The 16,912-nt window shown below is 36.7% G+C and overlaps 1 non-coding gene across 1 annotated transcript; it reads right to left on the bottom strand.

The window, feature by feature from the left end:
- Positions 1-248: 248 nt before the first annotated feature.
- On the bottom strand, positions 249-355 carry LOC145103627 (small nucleolar RNA R71). The gene has a single exon (XR_013706708.1). It is a non-coding gene; the product is annotated as a small nucleolar RNA R71 (small nucleolar RNA).
- Positions 356-16,912: the final 16,557 nt, after the last annotated feature.

The raw sequence follows: 16,912 nt of genomic DNA, 5'->3' as shown, positions 1-16,912 counted from the left end.
AGGAAATCCATTTCCATGGAAAAGATCATGAAGATGCATATAAGCATTTGGATGAAGTCAATGATGTGGCTGATTACTTTAACGTTCTGAATGTGCCTCGCGAGACCCAGCTATTTCGTATGCTTCCAGTGACATTCAAGGGTGCTGCAAAAGATTGGCTCAAGTCACTTCCGCCCGGATCCATCACCACATGGGCTAAGATGAAAGAGGAATTCATAGACCACTTTTGCCCGCCTTCTAAAATAGCCAAGTTAAAGAAAGCTATCGCCAACTTCGAGCAACAACCCGGAGAGTCCCTTTATGAGGCGTGGGAGAGGTACAAAGGTCTTCTCAGAAATTGCCCACACCATGACCTTAATAGCCAACAAGAAGTCTCCATCTTCTATGATGGAGTCAATGTTACCACAAGGCAATTGCTCGACTCGCAAGGCCCGCTCACAAAGAAGGCACCCTCGGTAATCAAGGAATTAATTGAAGAATTCTCTAAACATTCTAGAGAATACCACAACCCAAGAAATGAAGTAAGTCGGGGGTAGTGAACTCGGTCAATGATGGAATGGCGACGATGATGGCTGAGCTCGATAGTTTAGATAAAAGGATGACAAAAATGGATCAAACAATCCATGCTATTCGAGTTGGATGCGAGAACTGTAGAGGACCTCATCTCACGAAGGATTGTGACTTGGATGAAAATGGAAACAAGAAGGCGCAAGTGTTCTACTCAAGCGGGGACAAATACGACGAGAATTGGCGGAAACCCAAGAAGGAATGGCTCCCGTACGAAGAATATAAAAAGGCAAAGGAAGAGAAATACAAGCAAAAACAGAGGGGTTTCTATCAAAAGGAAGAACCGACTGTGGAAAGAAGAGCCGATTTAGAAGAAATGTTCACGAGATTTATAGCCGCGTCCGAGAAAAGGCACAATGATCATGATGTTGCAATACAAGAGACCAGAAATATACTTAGGAATCAGCAAGCATCTATTCTTAACATTGAGAAACAGCTAGGACAACTTGCACATCAAGTGAACGAGAGGAGGCCGGGTGAACTTCCAAGTAAAACCGAGAATAATCCGAGAATGGAGAATGTGAATGCTATAACATCTAGTTATGGGAAAATTTTCACTCCTATGACCCCTGCACAGAAGGTCTCAACTAAGGTGCATGCAGAAAAGACAGAAGAGTCGAGTTCAGCTAAACCCGACCAGACTCGCCGAGTCCCTCTAATGGACTCGACGAGTCCATGCCCTTATGACAAATCTGTTGTTTCCTTAAAGCCTTACAACCCTCCTTTGTCATTCCCAATCAGATCCATACCCGATGAAAAGGTTAAAGCATACAGAGCTTTCATGGAACATGTTGAATCCCTTCAAGTCAACATCCCATTTGGTGAAACGATGCTTCAAACACCCAAATATTTAAACTTGCTAAAGGGTCTCTTTGCTGCTAGAAAAGATTTGGCAGAAGTCGCGAAGATAGTATTGAGTGAGCTACCAGAAAAGAAGGGCAATCCGGGAAGCATCACAGTTCCTTGTCATTTTGGAAATATACTTGCTACTCAAGCATTGACCGATTCGGGTGCAAGTATTAACCTAATGCCTTTTTCTTTCTTTAAGAAGCTGAATTTACCGGAGCCAAGGCCTGTTAATATGAAGATCCATTTGGCGGATAACACGATTATTCGTCCAAGAAGTGTTTGTGAAGATCTTCTCATTAAGGTGGACAAATTTGTATTCCCTGTGGACTTCATAGTGCTTGGCATGGAAGAAGACCCCAAAATTCCAATTATTTTTGGGAGACCATTTTTGAATACCACATGCGCATTGATAGATGTATGCGATTCCATGCTAACATTGAGGGTAGGAGATGAGTCAGTAGTCTTTAGAGCTCTACCACAGACTAAGCAAGAAGACACAAGAAAGGAAGAAGTTTCCTCTATTGATTTGGATGATGAAATACTACAAAAAGAACTTGCACTCTTGCAAGAAGAAGATCCAAGTAAGTTTTTGCTATCATCTGAAGAAAACTTTGATGCTGATAAAGACTTAGAAGAGATGGAGAGGTTGCTTAGGGGAGTTGATCCAGAAGAAACAAAGGATTTTATGGAATACGCTCCGACTCGCCGAGTCGATTTGACAGACTCGACGAGTCTCGTCGAAAAGTGCAGAAAAGAAGACAGCCTTGACTTGCTTGTTACCAGCTCCTTGCATGTTCTTGACATGAAGATCTGTCCTAATACTTTGGAAGGTCCAACAGCAGATGGCGAAGTTTTTGAAAAACATTATGACTTCCAAAATGTTCAAATAGCTTACCTTAATTCAATTATGCAAGAAGACGAGGGAACTCAACTTGACGAGGAGGCAAGCTTGGGAGAAAAGGAGAATGCAAAGGTGTGGAAGGGTAATACTAATAACTCATCCACAAATAGAGTGATCAAGCTAACCAAACCTCGAGCCCGAGTGTTTTCTACATATGAGGTCATTAAGTTTGAAGAAAAGGAAGTTCAAAGGATGGGTCCGAAGAGTGGGGTGGAGAAAAAGAAGGCTGGAAAACGGATCAAACATACAATTAAAGAAGATGCCACACGAAAAAAGAGAGAAGAATTGTGACGGGCATACAACAGGAAGGTGCACGCTTATAAGACAAAGTATAAACCACAAAAGATAATGCGTGAGTTCCCGATGCAGCACAAAGAAGAAACGTAGAGCGGGAAGGAGTCCAGCTAACGACTTCTTAAAAAGAAGCGCTTAGCGGGAGGCAACCCGTCATTAGAGTTTGATTTCTTTTATTTTTTTTAGTTTATTTTTTCGTTTTTAGGATTTTTAAATCTTCATCTTCTTCATTGTTCAAAATGATTGCTTGAGGGCCTGCATGGTTTGAGTGTGGGGTGGGCTGAAGTTAATTTTTAAGAGGAAATAAAGTTTTATAAAATTTATTATTAGTTTTTGAAAAAATCAGTGACTCGGCGAGTGGGGTGACTTACTCGACGAGTCCATTCAAAACTCAGAGATTTAAAATCGCGACACGACTCGGCGAGTCAGACCCCGACTCGACGAGTCGACGTTATTTACTGAAAAAAATATAATAAATATTTTACATTGGGTAAATAGGGTTTTAACCCTAATTTCAAACACACACAGCCGACACACTCGACGGGTGCATCTCTCTTTCACTCAAATTTTTATTTTTCTTCCCATTTTCTCCAATTGTCTTCCAAGTTTTGAAATCTAGCAATCAAGGTATGTAATCTCTTCTATTTTACTGTTAAACTTTCAATTTTTAGAGTTTTAAAGTGTTAATTTTGTGGAAAACCCGTTTTTGAAAATCTAGCATGTTTAGGGTTTCGATTTTCACTCAATTAGGATGTTTTACATGAAATTTCTTGCACTATTATACTGTATGAACATCGCGAGACAAACCCCAGTAGGAAATTTTAAGTGTTATGGGTAAAATTGGACTGACCCGTCGACTGACTCGTGTAGTTCGTCGGACTCGCCGAGTCGTTCATGGACTCGCCGAGTCGAGTCGTGGACCCAGATATATCTGTTTACTGTATTCTTGTGTTACTGGATTATTGGTGTTTTATGTTTTGCAGAAATATGTTTTCAAGAGGTCAAAGCTCAAGTAGAAACCAAGGAGATTTTCCTTGGTTGAATTTCCCTCAGATTGAATCTGCTTCCACGATGACAAGGTGGAGGAAGAAGTTGGCTGAGATCAGGAAGAAGGAGGTTTATGTACCTAATAGGATTGACTGGGATTGGTTAAAGAATGTCCAATATGAGGAATAGTTGGCGCCTTACCTTTTTGTAACGCCCCAAAATTCAAGACTAAAAATTTCTTTTAATAAAATATTACTTAAAGTAAAATCATCATTTCAAAACATAAACAGAGTATTAGTTTTCAAAACACATGTTCATTATCAGAGTAAAACATTCCCAGGCTGACTAATCTATGGTGTGTGCCATGCGATCATCCCGAGCTCCATCATCCGCTACCGGAAGCACCTGAAACCAAAACTGAAAACCGTAAGCACGAAGCTTAGTGAGTTCCCCAGATACCACATACCATACAAACCATTCATAGCCAAGTACCATACGTAACCGACTTATCCATAATCAAGTAAGGTGTTATGTGCCAAACATAGTCTTGTCATTATGCCACGGGCCGTGCGTGGTCTTCCTGGTCAAGCCTGGGCCACTCCTTGGGTCTTACAAACAAGTGCCAAGGGCCACCCCCTGGTCTTACAGACATGTGCCAAGGGGCACCCCCCTGGTCTTTTATGCAAGTATCACAAAGACAACCGTACATACTACTCTACTTAGTTAAACAACATACAGTGTGCCAGAAGCCACCTCCTGGTCTTTCATATATAATAGCATACAATGCGCCAAGAGCCACCTCCTGGTCTTTCATACATATTGCCTAGGGCTAACCCCCAGGTCTTCCTGTCATCCATAATAACATACTGTGTGCCAGGAGCCACCCCCTGGTCTTTCATGCATATTGCATAGGGCTAACCCCCGGGTCTTCCTATCATCCATAATAACATACAGTGTGCCAGGAGCCACCCCCTGGTCTTTCATGCATATTCTAAATGGGCCGGCATTGGTGCCTTAGACCCATACAAACAGTGAGGAGACTCACCTCGCACTGCTGAACTCTGTTGATAATCCTCTGGCTGCTGACCGACAACTCTCTGAGCTCCTGCTCCACTCGCTCCCCGAGCTACCAATGTCAAAGCAACACTGAGTCTAACTGACCCCCGAAAGACAACCAAGTCAACTCTGGTCAAAATCAAAGTTCTGGTCAAAGTCAACCTTCCAGGTCAACCCTACTCACCGAGTCACCCTATTGACTCGCCGAGTTCATATGTTCAGAGTCCTTCTCTTAGCGCCTCGACTCGCCGAGTCAGTCCATGACTCGCCGAGTCTACCGATTACCGAGTCTTGACCTGTCCAACTCACCGAGTCTCCATTCGGCTCACTGATTCGAGTCTCAACTCGAAGGGTTTGGGGTTCCGCGACCTGACTCGCCGAGTCCAAGACAATCTTCATCCAACTCGCCGAGTTGTTCTTCCAACTCGCCGAGTTCATGCCCAACTTCATCAGACTCGACGATCTGTTCATCCCACTCGTCGAGTTCCTCCTCATCTTCAAGCTACTCGCCGAGTCCACTCAAAGGACTCGCCGAGTCCATCCGGTCCTTCATACATGCAGAGGACTTTTGAGTCATGCAGGGACTCAAATCTGTAGATCTACCCTTCCCAAGCATATTCCTCACGTAAAGTTGCAAACTTTACGTGTAGAGAAGGAGATCTAAGCAAAATACACCATAAACTAGGGTTTAAGGCAAGGAGGCTCCATAATCAACTCAAGGGCTGCTACTTTATGCTTCTCAAGACCATAATATGCTTACATCTGAAGTAGCAACTTCAGATCTGGCTTCTAACTCAAAATAATAACATTATGGCTAAAAAGCCCCAACAACCACACATAGATCTAGGTGCAAAAAGGGTCCAGGAACTAGTTTATTACCTCCAAATGTTCAGAATGAACTCACAATCCCAGATCTATAGTCCCTTCTTGCTCCTCCAAGTCCCTTCTTCCTTCTCCAAGCTTTAATGCACCTTCCAAGGAAACAAATGGCTCGATCAAAGGATATGACAGGGTTTGGTATCCAGGGCTAAAGAGGCAGTAAGGAACCCCAGGAAGAAGATTAAGACGTTTATATAGGCTCCAAGTCCAGAATTTAGGGTTTTCCACACACAGACCAGACTCGCCGAGTCACCTTGGCCGACTCGCCGAGTCGGTCACTTACTCCTCGACCCGGATCCCGCTCGGACTCGCCGAGTCCCTCCTTGGACTCGCCGAGTCGCCCCTAAAAATTAGGGTTTTCTTTCCTTTCTTGGCCTCCAAAACTTTGGGTGTTACACTTTTTAAGGAATTTACTTACGATGGGGTGTCAATTACATGTGATGAATGGAGCTGAGTTTTCAGAATTCAAGCCGGTGTTTCGAGAACTCTACTGGGAATTTTTCTCCACAGTATCTTTCCGAGAAGTAGATGATTGCTACCACCCTGGGAGCTTTAGTTTTTGTCTTGGGGGTGAATACCATCAATGTTCTGTCATTGAACTTGCATGCCGACTGGGGATTTATGACCAACCATTGGTCACTACTGCTGTCTTCCGCGCCTTCTTGGAACAATCTCATAAGGTGTTCCCCGATGGTGTTACAAGTACTGGGTGGTGGAACACAATCGCCAACAAATTATATATTCCGAAATCGGCTCAAGAAGGGAGCATTAGGTCGCCCACACACCGCCTCATCCACCGCCTTATCTCCACTACAATCAATCAAAGAAAGGAAGATGACAAGGTTTCCAACCTTGACGTATTTTATCTTTGGATTATCATCACGCCTGACACCTTCTACAACCTTCCTTGGTGTTTAGCCTCTTACTTGGCGGAGGGCGCGGTCAAGGACCGAAAAACCTCCAAGATTAACGGTAGAATGTTCGTGACCCGGTTAGCCAACTCCTATGGGTTGATGACCCGCGGTACATGGAACTTGATGACAATGATTCCTGTCCCTCCCTTTAATTCTATTCTTTTTTCGGAGGGCAAGAATTATTGAAGACCATGGAGGTGGACATTATGCTATTCCCAATGACGATCCGGTGATCGGCCCCAAGGCACCGGGACGGAGGGTTAGATCGAGACGTGCACGGGAAGTGGAAGAGGAACCGCCGGTGATTCTGGGGGACAATGATGAAGTACCAATGGATTGGTACAATGTCGAGATGAGACGGCTACAAGACCAAATGGCGAGAGGTATTAATTTTAGCAACGAGTCCCACATTTGGCTTTTTGACCACTTTCATATTCCGCACATTGATGGGGGTAACTTCCCCTACATACCATCTTGGGACGAGATCATTAATGAAAGGCGGAGTGGAGCTGGTGGGAGCGAGGCTGCATATGGCAATGATGAGGAGGAGGATGATGATTAGTTTTTCTTTTTATTTATGCTTTGTTGAACAATTTATTTTTGTTTTTATTTTGTTTGGTGTGTTTTGAATTCTTAGTTAAGACTTTAATTTATATGCTTGATGTGTGATTTGCCATGGTGTCTTTCAGATTTTGGATTAGGAATGCTTGCATAAAGGGTTTAGAGTTTGAGAGAAAGAAAGAAGAGTAGAAAAGAGTCAAGAAAGGGCGAAGTTTAGAGTTAAGGTGTCGAGTCCGGTCCTAAGGGACATGAGTGAATAATTCTAGAAGTTATGGGAAGTTCTTAAGGTTTGTCACAAGCTGGAACAAGTGCAGAATTTTTATTTTTTCCACCCAGCACAGACTCGCCGAGTGCACTAAGCAAACTCGACGAGTCGCAATATATTTTCACACTTTCGAGACTTTCCGCGACTATACTCGACGAGTCGTTTATATGACTCGGCGAGTCATTTATTTTTACACCGTGAAGACTGCTGATTCGATGCTGTTGGACATATCACTTGACTACTTTATCTTTGCAATAAATTCCTGAGGGTTTTACAATATTTTTCCTGCACATTTGGAGCTACCTACATGCGATTTGATGCCCAAGACATGGATGAGATGTTCCCATGTCTAAAGTTGATTGAAGTAGGAGCTTAATGGAAGAGGATCAGCCTAGCGACTGCTACCCCAGGGGAGTTTGTTCCAATTCCCTTTACATTTCATGTTTTTTTTCATGCATAGCATGCAATGGGGACATTGCATGAATTAAGTGTGGGGTAGGGGTTGGTTATGTTAGTTAATTAGAATCCTAATTTTACGCTTAATTTTGAAAAAAAATTTGCATAAATAAAATTGCTAGGACTTAATTTAGAAAATTTTGGTAAAAGTAACTAGGATTCCATGTTGGAATTATGTTGATGACTGTATGAAGACCCAAAGATTTAGTTGGACCTATATACGTTCTAGTGAATTTGTGGCTTCCCTATTCCACTGAAATCATGGGACAAAAACACGACCTTGCTCAGCCCGAGGGATGCAATATGTTTAGCATCGTGTACCAGAGATGTATCCAGAAAAATTATTATTTTAGCCAATAAAGGTTGAAGTTGAGCGCACTTGCTTAAGCATGTAGGGTTTTGAGTGAAAAAAAGTGAGATACATGTTTAAAAAAAGATATAGTTACAAGAAAAGTTTGAAGAATTTTGGATCTTTCAAAGTGAAGATCAAAAAATCAAAATTCCGAAGATTCAAAAAGTTGAAGATACCAAAGATCAAACAAACAAGGTGGTGAATTCAAAGAAATTAAAGATCAAATATCAAAGAAGTGATGAATTCCGAAGAGCTTTATAGTGGTATCATAATTTGTAATTCTAGATTATGTATGCTTGGGTTGCTCAACCAAAAATACCTTGAGGATAGGAGGTTTTCTGCGGATGGATTCGGAGGGATGCATAAAATGAGCAGTGTTCGGGATAAGTGGGTGAATGTTTATAAGGATTGTAAGTATTTGGAACATTGGGGGATTTTTAGGAAAATTTAGAAACAAATGTACGCGTTGCGGTTTTGGCGTAATGGATGGGTTAGATTGGAGTTGTCCTATGTGATTCTAATGTGCTAAAATTCAGTTTTGCTTGGGGGCAAGCAAAAGTCAAGTGTGAGTTATTTTGATATTTGCATATTTAGCCTTATTTTAAGTATAGATTTTTATTATTTGTTAGCTAATTAATTGCATATCATGGATAAAAGATACTTAAAAGTGTTTAAATTGTGTTTTCAGTCCAAAAGTGAAGCTCGGAAGCAAAAGGAAGCAGGAGAAGCCGTTGGGAGCTCGAGAGTTGAACAAAGAAGAAAAACACCAAAAACAACACCTACTCGGCGAGTAGGGTCGACTACTCGGTGAGTCTGATCGAAGATTCGAGAAGATAAAGACTCTGTGACTTACTGTGTACGGGAATCAAGGGATGGACTCGGCGAGTCAGTCATGGACTCGGCAAGTCGGGTCGCATCTATAAAAATAACTTCTCAGATCGACACAAGAACTTCTGGAACCTTTTTGGAGAGAAGAGTTGCGATTGGAGAGTCAGAAGAACCCTAGAGATCGAAGATACAACCTAGAATCCAATTCCGAAGGAGATTTGAGGCAAATTCTCATCATTCTACTTAATCTATTGTTTTCAATTATGGTTAGACAATCAAAATTCGTTTTATTGCTATTAATTACCTCAGTCATGAGCTAAAACTCTTAAACTTCTGTTTGGGGATACAATATTGAAACTATGGTTTGATTTATGGTAGGATTAATTCAATATTGGTGATTTTGTTGATTTTAGCTTGTTAAAGAACCTTGTGTGTGAATGATAACTATTTTTCTGTTAATAGGAAAATAATGATATAGTATGAACATCTTTTAATTGTCAACCTCATATGTTTATGTGACCACTTCATCATATGTCTAGGATTAATGAACATGAAACTAGAATTAATAAGAAAAATAGGTAAATTCATGTGTGAGCTTGTGTGGTGACCATCAACAAGAGGTTAACTAAAGGACCAAATTAGTTAACTATTACAAGTCTAAATTAACCCCGAATAAATAACCTAGTGAATTGAATTAAATTAGACAATTGACCACTGTTTGACGTAGTTTGTTCTCTAAGGATTAGTGCAGCGAACGTGAATCTAATCACTTGAATCGGTAGCCAGTAGAAGAATTAATCCATTGCACTATTACCATAATATCAACCATAGGATCAATTGCGTTGAACTAAACAGAAGTCTCTTTCATTATTGAATTTAGTTGAATCTTAGTTTTTCTAGTTTTTAGTTAATTAGTTCAAGTATTAATTGTTTAAGTTTCTAGTCTTGCAAAACTAGAGAAAACCCCCTTTATTAATTAAGTTTTAGATATTATTAGTTTTTAGTTTTAATTTACCGTTCCCTGTGTTCGATACCCTACTTATTTAGCTTTACCACAATTGATAGGTCCATTGTCTTTGTGTGTTAATTTTATAATTTAAAGTAGGATTAAAACTAGTTGGTTTCACACACATCAAGAGGTATATTTATCAGCATAAACATGTACCTCAAGGTATATTATGGTGATGTGTCTGCAAAAGCAGCATGATATTGTACATATTGATGTTGTATCTCATCCCATGAATTCCATCTTAAAGCTAAGTAAACTAAAAAATCACAGCACTTGTGATTCCACTCGTTTGTAGACTTGTCTAGAATCCATGATATGATAAATCATTCGATTGGAAATGTAAATGTAGTCATGAAATGCGTCTGCTTAGTTAAGATTCCCCTAATAAATATTCAAGTGCATTACAAAGTTGTACATGTATGAACAGTGTTCTTTCGTGGGTTATGTTTTGAAGAGAAGCAAGAATGAATCTCATAAAATCATTAATATCAGTAGGAGATGACGTGGGATTTGCTGTAAATGAGTAAAAGGAAAATGACTCAGGAGGGTAACCAACTGTTGAGTTTGTTCTCGTTTGGTCCCTTCCTTTTTTTTGTACTCAACATACCATCGAACTTGTTGTTTGTGTTCACCATAACCCTTTGACCGGCTATCACAGGTTAAAAGTCGGTCAAAAGGGTTATGGTGAACACAAACAACAAGTTCGATGGTATATTGAATACAAAAAAAAGGAAAGTGACCAAATGAGTACAAACGCAAAAATTAATTACCCTCAAGAGTCATTTTCCCAATCAAGAATCACAACAGTTACCTTGGTTATATATACTTGATTACTTTAATTAGCAAAAACCCAACACCCAAGATCAAACTATATTATGAGAATCTTCCTATAATTATATATCACACACACAAGTCACATGTTTAAATTTTAAAAATCTTTGGAGTGTAAAATAGTTGCAACTAACATAAAATGGTCGACTTTAGTTTCCTTCTTCCCCTCAACTATTTAAATTAATTGCACACAAGTTTAGACAAATGTGAATGTTTGTATGAACTTTCAGGTCACAAGTTTTGGAATATTGCTCATGATTCCGAGACTGTTAACAGCCAGAAGGTACAATCATTTACGAATACATACTTCAATTTCTTGTATGTAAGTGAATTTGTGCATTTTTGGGGTAATTTACACAAAAAAGATTTTGGGTAACTTATACAAATAACACTTCTCAAGATCATTTTCTTGCGGTTAAATGACATTAGATGTCACCATTTTCACACTCCTACCACATGTTTAACATGACACCATATTAACACAGGAGTCGTAAGTTGAAGGAAATGTATTATCCATGCATATTGATACGTATATTCCATTAAAAAAGTTTTTTTTGTTCATAATTAGTAGTTTTGATCTTACCACTTAAAAAACAAATCAATAAAAATCAAAATAGGCACCACCTCAGTTAATAATTTTAGATTAGCACTTATTAAGAGTCTTTTCAAAATTGTGCAAATATTCAACAAAAAGGTACACTTGGCCAAATGAGATGACAAAGTTAGATATAAAGTGTGTACTTATAACAAGAAAAATACAACTCTAAATTATTAAGCTGAACGGTGTCCTAAAGGTTTTACCGATGCCACCTAGATTCCACAAAGGATTTAATGTTTTGCCTATGAAAATTTTGGGTATTAGGGTGTGGTGTTTAGGATTGACACTGATAAAAAGGGAGGAAAATAGATTGATTTTCAATGGCAAAGATGAGGAAAATAGATTGATTTTCAATTGTCACCGTCGGTATATTACCGCTGACAATAATACTATTGGGGGTGGTGTTCACCGCCTGTGAAACCCTCCACATCAACTAGGGGTGTCGAACAGGTAAAATTTTCGGGTTTTGGGTAGAACGGGTATTTCCTTTAAAAAATAATATCTGATACCCGACCTATATTGTAATTCGGATTTTCGGGTTTCAGGTATTCGGGTTTGAGGTCGGGTCAGGTAATTATCGGGTATACCCGAAAATTTCTTAAATGACACTTATTGATAATTTTTTTTACATGTTGGTTGGTTTAATAAATAATTGGGTAGGAAAATACTCCATACAATTAACAAGTACATATATAATAACAATACAAATCATTATAATATGTTATGTACTTTTTTAATTCCATTCCGTGCGATAGTGAGAAACTGAGAAATGAGATGACGGTTCAGGACTTCAGCTTCAGCGTCGTATTCCCTTTGCAAGTTTGCATCGACTATCTAGCCATCGTTCATAAGAAGGAAACGAAAGATTTTGTTTTATTTGAAGTGTGTGTACATGACTACATTGTATATTTAGTATTATTTAAAAAACGAATTCGGGTATTCGGGTATACCCGAAAATAAATATTCATACCTAAAACCCGACCTATATTATTATCGGGTTAACCTATTACCCGAATGTTCATGCCCGTTACCCGTTTTACCCGACCCATTCTATCCGAATTCGGAACAGGTCGGGTGGGTAGAACGAGTTTCGGGTTTTTTCGACAGGCCTAACATCAACATACCACCGGTGAAATCTTTGCGACACCGTATAGCCTTATTATGAGAATTCTAGAAATAGTAATTTAGATTCATAAAGAAAAGGTAAAAAATTATGCTAAAAAGAGTATCTGATGCTTATATGGATTTTAGGATTAACTAAAGTAAACAGTCTAAATTTTTTTTAACAATTAAATTTTATATATATATATATATATATATATATATATATATATATATATATATATATATATATATATAACACCCTGTTACCTTTAAGCTAAAAAAAAAATACTTGATGCATATTTGAATTTAAGGATTAATTAAAGTAAGTGGTATAAAAAATAAAATCTTTTTCTAATAATTAAATTTTATATAAACACACCTTACTAGTAATGTGCTAGAGGAAACATATTACAAATAAATATAAACAGCGTGTCAGAGTAAGATTATGACAACACAACCTTGCAGCCAGTGACAATGTTTCAAGTTTGTGCTCAAATATACGCTCGTACCCAATTCCTCTTGAAGCTTTTGCCAAAACCTCAAAGCGAAATGACCATGAGTACTCCATGTTTGGTGACAACCTCCTTAACATATAACTTTGCCAAGTTTCTTCAACTTCTCATTCTCTTTGGTTGCAAAAAAGTGAGTGTTTTTGTCATCCGACATGCTATCATCCAAATCATGTCATTACATCGCGTATTATTTGGTAATTTAGTGACAAAATTCATAGTATCCGTATTTCATTTCCACTCTGGAATCTCTTGTTGTTGTAACTCTCCATAAGGCTTCTGGTGGTCAACCTTGACTAGAGATAAAGTCACACATTCAACTACAATTTGTTATCTTTCTCTTCATACCTGATCACCTAATAAGTGTTTCATACCTGATCACCTAATAAGTGGTCTAATATCTCACGTCTATGGTCATTTTGAGTAACAATGACTCATCAGTCAAGGATTGGATTTTTGATGAGTAGGGCACTCTATATTCAATATTTCAAGTTATAATTCATAAATAAATTTTATTTTTTAAATATAATATATATTGGCGGGTTGACTTGCGAACCCAAACACATGACCCATGAAGCAAAAAGGTTGACGGGTCAGAAATCACAACAAAACTAGTTATTTTCGTGTCGAGTAACGAGTTACGCGTTGAATCTAGAATTGACACCCCTAAATAAAAAGGCAAAAGGGCAATGATGGTTTCTAAATTACTAAGAAGAGTAAAAAGACTAGACGCTTTATAGTAACAATTATGGTTTTTTAGTCGCTAAACATGAAATTTAAAACACCAAAGAATGCAAATTTTCTTATCTGTGAGCACGAAATGTTAGCACAAGGAAGTCGAATACAAGAAAACAGAAGCAAGTAACAGAGTCGAGTGTGGTGTTTAACATACTATGACATTCATGGCTTGTTCACGAGTATTTTTTTTTTTTTTTTTTTTTTTTTTTTTTTTGTAAATTCAGTAAAGGAAATGGAAGAAAAATATTGATAGAAAGAAAGAGAGCGGAAAATAAATTTTATTTATTCTGTGTTTCCGAGTTCGAAGAAAATGAGAGGAAAATTTTAAGTTTTTGTGTTCCCTCACTTTATTTCTAAATCCGTCCAATTTATAAGGAAAATTTGGAAGGAAAATATGGTTTCAAAATTCTTTTCTTCCCCTCACTTTACTTCCATTAATACAACTTGAGAACATGATTTTCCTTTGACATACCTCACTTTCTTTTCATTTCCATTCATATTTATCGTTAAATAGAACTTGGGAACAAGGCGTAAGAACAAGTGAAATGCATATGATGAGTTAAAAATTAAAACAATTATTAACATACAATTAAATAAATAAAAATAAAAATAACATTTCATTAAGAAAAAACATGCTACTACATAAGGGGATTTGAAACATAAAAAACGATAATTAGAATAAATTAGTTATACAGAAAATATATATAGGCATGCATCATATAATAACTGAATGTCGTTGCATGTTAGAGTAGTTTTTAAAATGGTTTTAGAGTGCTTTAGATAGGTAATAAAATGATAGAATTTTTTTTTAAAAAAACCAAATAAAAAGGGTTGAGAGAGATGATGAACCTAATAATCGCTAAACCAGTTGAACCCATATTATGATGGATTGTTACCGGCCTGATGTAGGACAAAAAAACACTTCGTGCACCATAATAACCTTTTGTTATTTAGAAAAGGGGTTGTTATTGAATTTTAAAATGAAATTTTTTAGAATGTTTTCGAATGGCCTACAAACATATTTCTTTTAAAGATAACCAACTCATGTTTATGTATATTTACCTGCTATTTCAGATTGAAAAAGTCATTTCTTTTCAAGCTTACAACCTTGACCCAAATTTTAAATTTCATTACGAATTAATCTCAAATTTAGTTTAATTTATAAATTAATTTTCTACAACCTTTTTAATACCTTTTAGAATTTTTTATAGCTTTTTTTAAAAGTTTTTTTTCTTAGTTTTTATTTATATGTATGTCAATACAATACAACGTTTTAAATCTGGTTATAATTTTTAATTTTTTTTATATTTTCATAAAATTTTCATACAACTGTTTTTAAACCAATTTTTTTTTTAATTTTTTAAAACCATTCTGATAACTTTTTATTTTTATTTTTATTTTCTCATACAATTTTTTTATAACTTCCATACAATCCTTGCTAAACTTTTTTATAACATTTTTAAACATTCCATAGATTTTTGTTAACTTTTTTTATATATTTGTATAACATTTAAAAATACTTTTATTAAAGATAAATAATATGAAAGTGTAAAAGAAGTTTTAGAAAAAGGGAAAATGACTCTTGAGGGTAGTTAACTTTTGCGTTTGTACTCATTTGGTCCCTTTTCTTTTTTTTGTATTCAATATACCATCGAACTTGTTGTTGGTGTTTACCATAGCCCTTTTGACCGGCTTTTGACCTGTGATAGCCGGTCAAAGGGTTATGGTGAACACAGACAACAAGTTCGATGGTATATTGAGTACAAAAAAAAAGAAAAGGGACCAAATGAGAACAAACGCAACAGTTGGTTACCCTCCTGATTCATTTTCCCTTTATTCATTTACAACAAATCCCACATCATTTCCTACTGATATTAATGACTTTTATGAGATTCATTCTTGCTTCTCTTCAAAACATAACCTATGAAATGACATTATTCATACATGTACAACTTTGTAATACACTTGAATATTTATTAGGGGAATCTTGACTAAGCAGGCGCATTTCATGACTACATTTACATTTCCAATCAAATGATTTATCGTATCATGGATTCTAGACAAGTCTACAAACGAGTGGAATCACAAGTGCTATGATTTTTGAGTTTACTTAGCTTTAAGATCGAACTCATGGGATAAGATACAACATCAGTATGTACAATACACCATTGTATTGTACATACGGATGTTGTATCTTATCCCATGAGTTCGATCTTAAAGCTAAGTAAACTCAAAAATCATAGCACTTGTGATTCCACTCGTTTGTAGACTTGTCTAGAATCCATGATACGATAAATCATTTGATTGGAAATGTAAATGTAGTCATGAAATGCGCCTGCTTAGTCAAGATTCCCCTAATAAATATTCAAGTGCATTACAAAGTTGTACATGTATGAATAATGTCCTTTCGTAGGTTATGTTTTGAAGAGAAGCAAGAATGAATCTCATAAAAGTCATTAATATCAGTAGGAAATGATGTGGGATTTGTTGTAAATGAGTAAAGGGAAAATGAATCAGGAGGGTAACCAACTGTTGCGTTTGTTCTCATTTGGTCCCTTTTCTTTTTTTTGTACTCAATATACCATCGAACTTGTTGTCTGTGTTCACCATAACCCTTTGACCGGCTATCACAGGTCAAAAGCCGGTCAAAAGGGCTATGGTAAACACCAACAACAAGTTCGATGGTATATTGAATACAAAAAAAAAGAAAAGGGACCAAATGAGTACAAACGTAAAAGTTAATTACCCTCAAGAGTCATTTTCCCTTAGAAAAATGTAAGACAAGTTTACAACATTGTATTAAAATTATAAAAAGGTTTATAAACCATATAAAAAGTTGTAAATTTTTTAATATTTACAACATACTTTTATTTATTTAAAAACAATGTATAAAAATTATAAAATAGTTCTAAAAAGAATATAGAAAAATAAATTTATGAGTTAAACTAAATTTGGAATGAATTCTTGATTATATCTAATGTTTAGATCAAATACATAATAAAATTTAAAATCTAAATAAAAAACATAAGTTTAGAATGAAATGACTTGCTCAACCTAAAATATTAAAATAACATCTAAACATAAAACTAATATTACCTTCTAATTAACTTGAAAACATTTTTAAAATTTTCTGTATCAATTCAATACTTTAAAATCTTAAAAAAGGTTCTACAATATACATATATAATTTTTTTTTAATGGTATATAACAGGTG

The sequence above is a fragment of the Lactuca serriola genome, chromosome 4, assembly GCF_051521515.1.
Source record: "Lactuca serriola cultivar US96UC23 chromosome 4, Lser_US96UC23_V15, whole genome shotgun sequence".
In the NCBI taxonomy this organism is placed as follows: Eukaryota; Viridiplantae; Streptophyta; class Magnoliopsida; order Asterales; family Asteraceae; genus Lactuca; species Lactuca serriola.
This window is presented reverse-complemented; position numbering and strand designations above follow the sequence as displayed.